Source organism: Cydia fagiglandana, chromosome 21, assembly GCF_963556715.1.
Source record: "Cydia fagiglandana chromosome 21, ilCydFagi1.1, whole genome shotgun sequence".
Classification (NCBI taxonomy): domain Eukaryota; kingdom Metazoa; phylum Arthropoda; class Insecta; order Lepidoptera; family Tortricidae; genus Cydia; species Cydia fagiglandana.
Window position 1 is genome coordinate 13,136,149 of NC_085952.1, and position 11,749 is coordinate 13,147,897.

Here is an 11,749-nt window from a genome sequence, read left to right on the forward strand (position 1 = left end):
TTAAGATTTTATTTTTCAAAAATGGGTATATTATTAGCTCTTCAATATCTAAATAAAAAGCACAAATGATTTTTCTGCATTTATTAGATATAATGGTATTTATTTTAAATTAAAAATTTAATACAAATACATTTCACTTACGACTTCTAAGATTGTGGTACTAGTGCTCGACACCCTGTTGTCACCTCTATTGACAATGACTTAAGTTTCAAGATGACATGACATGTACTGACTGGGACCGCGTCGAGCACTTGTACCATCACTTTAGTTAAAACTATGGGCATGTTTATTACAATGATACAAAAGGTAATCACGGTTCATATCCCGGTCGATATAAAGGGGCCCACTGATTAACAGTCCGCCGGACGGTATCGGTCTGTCAGTTGTTCAGAACTGTCAATATTTTGTTCTAACTGACAGGCCGATAGCGTCCGGCGGACTGTTAATCAGTGGGCCCCTTAAGTCTAGTGAAACTAACCGTGAATCATTCAAAACTGTTATTACAATGATGTCAAATATACATACATACATACATATAATCACGCCTATTTCCCGGAGGGGTAGGCAGAGACCATACATTTCCTACTTGCTACGATCCTGACATACCTCTTACCATGTCAAATATATTTTACGATTAAGCGAAATTCGCTCTAAAAGGCTTGCTACACGGTCGCCGACAAGCCCCCAGACCGCGTGGCCTTGGTCTGTCCCGGACCATGTAGACAGTTGTTACCAACAAAAAGGCTTGCTACACGGTCGCCGACAAGCCTTCTAACCGTCTGACCTTGGTCTGTCCTTGGTCAGTTTTGGTCAAATTTTGTTGGTAACAACTGTCTACACGATCCGGGACCGGCCAAGGCCACGCGGTCTGGGGGCTTGTCGGCGACCGTGTAGCAAGCCTTTAACTTTAATAATATATATACTATTATTTTCTACTAACAGTCTAGATACTCTAGATAGTCATGATAAAATTCGCTTTTAGTCTTATTAATATCTTATACAGAAATTAATCATTCTAGGTTTTGTAGACTTTTTTATCTGTTAGTACCTATTTAAGGCCGACTTGCACCATTCCACTAACCCAGGGTTAAGCGGTTAAACTGTTAACCCAGTGTCAAATTGTACTGGTAACCATGGTAACTGCAGGTTTAACCGGTTAACCCCGGGTTAGTTGAATGGTGCAAGTGGCCCTAAGTAATGTAGACTTCGCAGTGACACTGTCCCAGTACATGACATCTTTGAACTTATGTCATTGTCATCTTTAAACTTATGTCATTGTCATCTTTAAACTTATGTCATTGTCATCTTTAAACTTATGTCATTGTCATCTTTAAACTTATGTCATTGTCATCTTTAAACTTATGTCATTGTCATCTTTAAACTTATGTCATTGTCATCTTGAAACTTATGTCATTGTCATCTTTAAACTTATGTCATAGTCATCTTGAAACTTATGTCATTGTCATCTTTAAACTTATGTCATAGTCATCTTGAAACTTATGTCATTGTCATCTTTAAACTTATGTCATAGTCATCTTGAAACTTATGTCATTGTCATCTTTAAACTTATGTCATTGTCATCTTTAAACTTATGTTGTGGCATCGCAACCATAATGTGATTTGAATTGTTTAGTTTTAAAATTATATATTTTTATAATATGTATGCTAGTTTTAAGGTATTTACGTATGGGCTACTAGTAGCCTGAAATTAGGATTAAATTGAGATTTTCATTTATTAATTCATTGTTAATAGCAGGGTGTCATCTATTCGGCATTAGCATGTCGAGCGCTGGGGCGTTTACCTTAACGTAGTTTAATGAGGTTGTAAAAATAGTTGCTCAATGATCGAGCCAAGTCCGAATAAAGGCAATAATGTATTGCATGTTTCGATGTCGTATGCCTACTATTTTGTACTCGGGTGATATGTGTTTTACTTTTAGCTTAATAAGTAGTTGGTAAAAAAGTGTTTGCAAAATGGTATAAGTGAGGATACGCTCGAATAGTTTCGTTTTTATAGCTAGTTTATTATGTAAATAAAATCATTAGTAACAACTAGTAGGTAACTGTCAGTCAGTTTTGTCAGGTTGTATAATATTATTATAAACTTTATTTGAAAGACAGAGTCTAATGGTCAGTTAAAAGTGTACTACAATACAACTACAATAAGTTTTTTGCAAAAAAAAACATTTTTGTTACAAGTTTTTATCGCTGACTGTACTTTTCTTTCCACAAGCTACTAGTAATTATCGAGACAATTCTAAAAACCCCAAATACAATTAGGTTTCGTTTTATCATTATCAACACAATTGCTATGGCATATCAGGCCCATGGTACCATATTGCATTGTCACCTGACTTACATATGTATACATTTTTTCAGCTTCATTTTAAGTCGGGAAATGGGTCAAATTTAACTTGCAATATTTGACCCGTACAAACATACATGGGTACACTGCAAGTTAATAAAAAGCTAGTAAAAAATGCTGTACATTAGACGAATAGACAGTAGACAGAGCCAAACTGGAATCGTGGAGAAATAGCATTAAACAATATTTTAATAGTTTTTGAATAAAATTGCAACGCTGTGAAATGTGAAGACAATTTGTTAACCAAACAGTCCTGAACCATCAATTTTACTATTTTACATTTCTATTTAATCCGTCCCATCAGAATGACATTTGAATAATCTCAAATCTCATTCTTTATTTAAATATATATGCTTTGTGAAATCCAATGTCTTTATAAATGAAATAACAAGGATTTTGCATAAAAAAAATTGCAGTCACGGAACGATACAGATGTAATCGGATTTAAGTGCAAAGAGACACGCTACATGACGTGAGTTCGAAGTATCTGAAACGGTTTGATAACAGAAAATTGGTGTGGGTTTATAGAATAAAGGGTTAAATGTAGTTTTACGCTTGACCGCCGACTTGTGTTTGTTGTTGTATATCACATTTAAATTCGTTACCTATTTAAATACCTAATCTATCCCACTGATCTGTTATTATCGTCCTTCGTTATCGTCTAATGAAATATTATAGTTATAATTATATACCTACCCATTTAGACTTGGCGTACTACACTACCGAGTTCCCTAATTCGTATTCAATTTCGTCCGTGTGGTTTTACCATATGTCCAATTTCATAGAATCTCGGTCACGTCACCTAGGTTTTGTGGTGATCTGTCAAAGTATGATATTCGAATTTAACTCTTACTGCAGATAACGTGACGTAGACAGATGAGTTGTATCGAAAATTGTTGAATACTTATTTCAACTCGATCCGTTGTTGCCGTTTTTTTTATCGTAAAACAAAATGTTCTGTTTAATTACTGACTGGATTTTATGAATATAATTGACATGCGCTCGCTTGTACATACGACATGATATTAAGTCAATAATTTATTGACAAAAAATGGAATTGCAATTTGGCGGTACCACTTAACAAATTAATCAGAATATTGTTTAAATACTCAATAATTTTAAATTAAAATATGCATTATTTTTAAGAATAGTTTGAAATCAGGAGCCGTTTTCTTATTGTACTGTAATGACAGATTACGAATTCGATCCGGATGTGACAGCTCTGTTTGAAGAAATGGCACTTTTGACAATCTTCTTCTACCTAGCGTTATCCCGGCCTTTGCCAGGGTCCGCTTTCCTATTTGCTTTTCTCCACTTTGCGCGATGCTGGGCGTCCTCTCGTGTGAGCCCGTAAACGCTCATATCTGTTTTCACAAGAGATATAATCCCTGTTGTAACAATCAGAATACGCCTCTGGGTCGGTGTTTCAACAGTAATTATAGTAATCTATTATCTTGATCGAAACCCGGTAGCATCAAGTTAATAATATACACCGGAGATATCATTAATTTTAATAAACGTCTCACCATTTGTAAGCATCCTCTAATTCTAAAATTTTCTGCATTTAAATAAAGCCCCAATCTCATTCCTGGCATTAGGGAAATCTTATTTCCTTGCTATGTACGAAAATGATCCCACATTGTAACTCGGCTATATTTAGAAACGCTTTTGTTTCATTCTTGGTACGAGTATAATTGAATATTTTATTTCACATGGTTAGAAAGTATGTTAAATTCGCGGTTGATTTGTGGTATTATTTACTTTGTCTGTACCTATTCGTTTTATGGCTCCTCTACACGTTGGCCCAACCTATTGGTCCAATGTGTTGGGACAACGTGTAGAGGGGGTATTGGTGGTGCAAAAATTGCTCAAAAATACCCCAGCAAATCCATTACTTCTCACGTTCAAATGGATTTTAAATTTCACAGAACCGTACAGTTAATTGCTATCCCGTCTATAATTCCCTTTTGTTTCAATGTTGAAAGCTTGACAAAGACTTCAATTAGGATTGTTCATTTTTTTTAGACCCCCATTTTTATTTTATTTTCTGAAAATATAGGTTAATTTAAGATACCAATTTGAATGATTTAGTAATTCGCGGCTCGGTTGAATATTTATAATTTATTGAAAATATGAGATACGACTTTTCGTAAATTACATGTCGTCGGCTGATTAGGATAATGCACAAGCAACAACAAGCATTTAAAAAAATAGTTGTCATTGTCAATTGATTGTAATGTCACCTGTCGACAATGTCAGTGTCACGAGTTTCTATAAATAACAATCGTCTGGAATGGAAAACTCGTTTATTTTGAATCATTAATTTCAAAATACCTACGCTATAAATTTGAGAAAGCTGATTCCAGAAATCTGCCTAAGTTATATAATATAACTTAGTTTTATTGGAGTATGTATCCATATAGCATCCAATTCCAACCATAACTTGGCTGAAATCAAGGGAGCAAAAATACAAATGTAAGTTACCTACATACATCATATATATTTTAACTGATTCGATTTGTAAGAAGATTGGATTCATAAAATCGTTACAAGCGTCCATTGCTAAAGGTAGCTTAGCACCCAGTGGGTGCTTTCTGCCGGCTTGTCACCATTGTTTGGATATTGTACTACATACTTATACTACTATATTAGGAACATGCCAATTTTGCTAATTATATCCTATTATTTCAGGTCATCGTGATTCCTATTTAGATACAGCTGTGAGATATGTAACTGCACTTGGGCCCAGAACAAAGTTGAGCATTTTGTATTGAAACGAACTTCATATTAATTATTAATCGTCGTAATACTTTACGACCGTAAATAATGCCTGGGAACAGAGTAAATAACAAACCATACACTTCTCTTCTGGATGGTCAACAAGAAGCCACCATTGTCAGATGCTCGTGCAGAACATGATAAACATACATTTAATGTAAAGTTACTATTTTTTTTGTAAACATATATAACATATTTCCCAAATTGATAAAAAAGTAGGTAAACAAAAACATGTTTTATTATTCACAACTCTTTATTAAGTCTTGTCCACCATGATATCAGCAGCTTGAACGGCAACATGTACCTGGAAATTAGAAATTATATCTTTTTAAAGCAGTTTCAGGCTGAATTTTGAGTATGGCTATGTATTCTTGTATATTCCTTCTTTCTAGTAGGCACCATCTCTGTTTAACGGTTTGCCTTTAGATACTCTGGCTACATTACCACAGAAAATAAATAGATACCACGACCCTACCAATAAAGTGAGCTTTTAAATACTTAATTGTAGTAAATTAATATTAATTTTATACTTACATCAACGTGATTCTCACAGCAATACTGTGTGTAACACGTGAAGTAGGTAGGTATTCCAAGTTTAATTCACGGCACCATCTTTCACGTCGTAGGTCTTCGTGGATTCGAACTATTATTTTTGTGAATCATTCCCACACATAGGAACAAGGTTTTTGATATATTATTAAGCAATGAAATCTACTGTTTAGGTATTAATTATAAATCAAATTGTAACAAACAAGCGCAGCGGTTTAACTGAAAAATTTGTTATGACAATCGATGACAATGATAATTTTGACAATACGTGAGTGACGGATTTATTTACTATGGTTCGATAACTTTTATTATGCAATGACTTTACATTCAGCCCAGGAGAAGGTCAAACTAAGGTCATAAGGATATTTGTTGAAATATCTTCAATCCTCAATTATTATATCGCAGCAAATGTCGGAAACTGTTTAAAAACCTTATATCTCGAAATGGTTTTCGAAATAGAACATTTGAAAAAAAATGAACAATCCTAATTAAATAGGATGAGTTTTCATTCAGTTAGATTAATTATATTGCTTCTCTGAAGGGCTCACCCTTTAAGACAGATGTTAATGAGCACAGTTCCTTTTTTTGCTTTATTAATTCCTTGATGAGTACTATTGATGAAATAGAACTTGCCCTTTACAAAAGTTCTTTTACAAGTTTGTGACAGTCAGAGTTAAAGTGAGAGGAAAAGTATGCATATTATCATAGAGAAAGAGAAAAAAGTTACTTAAGGGTACCCACTCCATACAACTGATTATTAGACCGAAAGCTTGACACTTAAAGCAAAGTTAAGGCTAGCTTTTTTATTTTTGCAAACATTAATTAGCATCGTAATATGCGTACAAAATAATGAAAAAATACCTGCTAAAAGCGAATTAAAAAAATATATTCATAAACTAAAAGTAAATTTATTTTTACTATAATTTGTGTATAAGTGTTTATATTGACTAATTTGTGATTTTGTTAAGTGTTTATATTGACTAATTTGTGATTTTGCTAAGTGTGGATATTAATTATCATCGTGTTATCATCGTGATAATATGCGTACCAAATAAATAAAAAAATCTGCTAAAAGCGAATTAAAAAATATATCTATTCGTAAACTAAAAGTAGTTATATTGACTAATTTGTGATTTTGTTAAGTGTATGAATAATAAAACTATAACGTTTCCTACCGGGTCGCCATGTGATGAACTAACATTAAACATTTGATTTGAAAGTTATGTATTTGTTTTATCAGACCTAATTGTGACGTCCCCCCGGTAAAGGTACCTTATCGCGGTTGGCGCTTACGCTGTTATTAACGCCGCTCCAATATTATTGCGGCGCTATGCAACGTAAGTGCCAGCCGCCATAAGGTACCTTATGCCGTGGAACGTCACAATTAAGCGTATCATAGGGCGGTTATGTAAAGTAAATGTGGCGTTTTAACTAAAAGTTAACACTTCGTCACTTTTCCTTGAGAATATCATAAAAATCCTCTGTATTTTAGAGATGTTAGTAAATGTAATTAATTACGATTCTATTTTTTCAACTGTTACCTACCTAATCTTTATAGATAATTGTAAATAATGTAGTCTTAAGTTAGTAAAAGGGGAAAACAAATACGTAATTATTAAGTGTTATGTAATTTAAGCTAAAATGTAAAGTTATAATATGTGTTGTATCCATTGTGACGATTAATTAAGATATGTGTACTTTAGTTATGATTCCATTTCTTTTAAAAAGTTAATAATAAAATCACTATGTAACTCTTTTTGTTATGTCAATGTTTATTGCAATAAAAATAAAATTTTCGCAAGATCTAATAACGCAAGTAATGGTAAAGTTTCTAACATTTGCTTATCTACAATATCAAAATTGACGAAGTTCTTTATATTTACCTCTTTGTAATGTTATACTTATATCAGTATTTTATTTTCTTTATTAGCATGCCAGCTAAGTATATTGAGAGGGTCTTGACTTAACCTACTCGTTCACAAAAGGGCCCTCCTCTTAATGGCCCATCGAACAATGATACTCATTTCCATTCCTTTCCCTATTCTCAGTCAAACATTTGGTTTCTTCCCTGATTTTCTAGGGCTTGAAAGAAAATTATGAGATTATTATATTATACAATAAGTTTTTTTTAGACATTGATAAACTGACATAACCACATAAGTTAAACGTTCTAGTGCTCGACATGCTAATGCCCAATAGGTGACACCTTGCTATCGTCTCTATTGACAATGACTTAAGTTTCAAGATGACTTGTACTGGGACCGCGTCGAGCACCAGTACGTTTACCTTACTCGTATCAAGAAATTTTATTTAAGTATGTTCGTACTTAAATTGACTTTCTATGAGTTCAAGTGTGTTGGAGTACGATCGATAGTTTATTCTTGATAGAATTATTCAAATTGTCTGGCGATGTTAAATAAATAACCACCTTATTACACAAGCGCTAAAATTTTAAGAGAGGGTCTAGTTAATATGGTGAGTTTTAATACATACTTAATATATATTGAAACGCGTCATTCACGTATTTTGCATGTATATTTTCGTACTTTCAATTTTTTTTTATCAAAAAACATTAACAACCAATGTACACTCCATTCCTATTTGAAATAAAATTATCTATATCAAAATATGACAACGCACTAACATAGCGTTTTTCTTAGTAGCCCGTCATGGGCTGAGTTAACAGTAAAGCAGGTCGAATAGATGCCTCTTCTCCGCAAAAGCCTTATTTGATCGGCAGGGTCGATTTGCATCTGTTATGTCACTTTCCATGAGATTGCTTAACATACATGCATTACATATATAACTGTTAAATAATTTGTGACGTTCCATGGCAGAAGGTACCTTATGGCGGCTGGCACTTACGTCGCATAGCGCCGCAATAATATTGGAGCGGCGTTAATAATAGCGTAAGCGCCAACCGCCATAAGGTACCTTTACCTGTGGGACGTCACATTTATAATGTTAGTTACATTTATTAAAATACTGTATTTATTAGTACAGCTGTTGTTTAAAAATATCTGGTGTTTAAAGATTTTTGAATCTTGTCCTAATAGTTGAACTAGTTGGGTTACATTTCTGGTATTTATTTTTTTATAAAAAAACCGTTTTTTTTTCAAAACCTGAATAAGTTTATAAATATATTGCAAAGCAGTAAAATATTTTTGTGTATTCTGTGATAGCATAATTGTAATTAAATTGATGTATAATTCGAAGCACATTGCCAACAAGTTATATAATTTAATAGTTGTTTTAGATGTAAAGTAATCATAAATGTAAGTTATATACAATTAATTATCTATTTGTTAGAATTTAAGATAAAATTACACGTAGTTGAATATGTAAATATTGTGAAAATATGTTAAGTAACAAACAGCAATAAATTATAAATGGCCATAAGTGTATTAGAGTTAGTATTATAATAATAGAAAATAACCGATATCATGTTGGAATAAAGCTGGTTAATTTAGATTTGCGTTTAAATTAAACTTTAAACAAATTAAAATAGAGCTCATTTTAAAAGGGAATTGAATAAAGAAATTATTATATCTAGAGGCGTTTTCTGATTGTAATATTAGGTCATGAATTTGATCTTTTACTACGAGTTCCAGCTGATAATTAACTGATATAAGAGCCAAAAATGTGTTAAGGATAGGAAAAGTAGGTACGTACTCTATAATAATATATTTTCAAATCATTTTTGGCTCTTGTTATCAATAGGGAAATAATCAGTTGAAACTCTAATTTTTTCATTCAGCCTGAAAAAAAGATGACTAGGTATTCAAATTATGCGTCTGGCCCAAACTAAATCCACAAAATTAAAAAAAAATGCAATTTTTGTGACACTCATGGCTAGAAAGATGAATTATTTTCCTATAGTTTCTAATAAATGTAAGGAATTTTGTGTCTAACACATATGCTGTTGCCGATACGCAAATTTTGAAAATAAGTAAGTAATCAGATACAGTGATTTGTTATTGTCATTTTTAATATTATGAAAGGAGGTAATAAAATGTTTAAATTGAAATGTTAAATTAATAAACACATTAATACCACTTTTTGTAATACCTATCGTAATTAAAACATTGTACAAAAAATAATAAATAAACGTTAAAAAGTAATGTTTTTCTTTAAATTTCTATCCAGTTTTTCCTCATAATTTTTTGGAGCTGTAGGTATTTAGTTCAGGTGAGCGATTCAGAATTTATAATCTTGTTACGAAATGGTTTCGGATAAATGATCTGGTCACTGTCGGCACTGTTGATAGCTCATAATGCATAACCATACATAATAAAATTATAATATTCTAATCTTCCTGCATACGTATGGAGATCCAAGGGGGAGGCCTATGTTCAGCAGTGGACGTCTCATGGCTGAGATGATGATGATGATTATGATAATGATGAATCTGCCTGTGTGCCAAATGGTTGAGCCTTCATCATTGTGTCATGCGTCACACTCTCGAATACCGTAAAATGTGCCTTATTTGCACTGGGTAATTGTGCCCCAACAGTTTATTACATATCAACATAACCCAATAAATTTCGAATTTTGGAACAAAGTAGACACATTTTACGGTAATTAAAAATTGTAAGCTCACTATGACAGATAATCGGGTGTCATTCTGAATCCCTAACAACGTTTGTCCTAAAGTCACTTGCCCTAACTGGTTTGTCCTAATGGGCACATGCCCTAACGATCAATTGTCATGACGATTATTTTCCATAATGTAAGGTTTTGAAAAATGGTTAGGTTTTAGAAATTGCTGCCACAAAAGTAGGTTAGGTTAGGGTTAGAACTGCGACCCTCGCAAAATAGAAAATATGCTTAATAACATTAGGACAAGTAATCAATAATTAGGGAAACCAAAATTAGGGTTTTTAGTGTTAGGACAACTGATCATTATGACAAACAATATTAGGGAATGCGAAGATAGAAGAAAAGACTTTAGGGATTCAGATATAGATCCCAAATAAATAATCAATGTGCCCCAAAGACAGCTTAAAGTTTCTTCAGAGACTGCACTAAAGCTTTAAACATGAAATGGTCCTATGGAAAATCCAATATCAAGGGCTATAAAACCTAATTTACTGACTGAACTAGGATTTATGTGGCTAAGGATTCGCAGTACTTCTTTTCTATTTAGCTTTGTGATATATTTCTTACTTTTTTAGGTGTATATACGAATATGCGCCCAAATTTTTGCTCATAGGAGTAACAACTTAGTAAATATTTAAATCGCAAAGCGAAAAGCGGGAATCATTTACCCAGCTCAGTACTATGGAACAATCTAGGATTCTGAGGCTCTTTATTTTAATATAATTAATACAAATCTAACGCCATTCTGAACAGAATACTAAAACATTTCCTTTACTAAACAAACTAGGTTAATGCATGCAATCAAAACTTAGTTACCTACTTAATGAACCCTTCATAATGCATAAGTGTTAACGCACCCTTAACCACATAAATATTTAACGAGTATCCTAAGTTAAACAACGTTCTATCTCACTATGAGAGTCATAAGCGGATACGCCTTTGTCGGCCTAAACTGATCCGTTCTTAGTAAGCTCTGCGCCTAGTTTCGGAGTCAGGCGCAGATTAAGTTAGTCTAAGTAATGTTTAGTTAGAAGGATAAGTAATTGCTCGATCAGACTGTGTTCTTTGGCTTAAGCATCTGTAAGACCGACGGTGGCAGAGCTACTTACTGGTGATCGACAATTTTCTCTTGCAAGAACTGTGTAAGGTTCATAATAATAAAATTCCAAGCAAATAAAGGACTATACAGATGTCGTGCATAATTGTTTTCCATCGTATTTTCTCGGTAACGGTCGTATTTGTCATGCTACTTCTGTCAACCTCGATCACTCGAAGATATCAATCTTCTTGTCATTTTTGATAGGTTAATAAAGTCTTAAAGGGCCACATCTTTTCTGGTGTGTATACGGGATACGGGATAGTCTGTTGCAGTCTTAATCTGGTCTTGCCATCTTGTTGGGGATGTTTTGTGAATTCTGGTACATACAACTTTTCCGTCAAGGTACTATTAGGCAATAG

General features: G+C 33.2%; 1 long non-coding RNA gene across 2 annotated transcripts; it reads left to right on the forward strand.

Annotated features, from left to right (window-relative positions):
* The first annotated feature begins 933 nt into the window (after nt 1-933).
* Nucleotides 934-9,813, forward strand: LOC134675283 (uncharacterized). Of its 2 annotated transcripts, XR_010099711.1 has the most exons (3): nt 1,442-4,375; nt 6,189-6,940; nt 7,082-9,813. It is a non-coding gene; the product is annotated as an uncharacterized LOC134675283 (long non-coding RNA). The 2 variants fall into 2 exon arrangements; XR_010099710.1 differs by having other exon boundaries at nt 934-4,375; nt 6,189-9,813.
* The last annotated feature ends 1,936 nt before the right edge of the window (nt 9,814-11,749 follow it).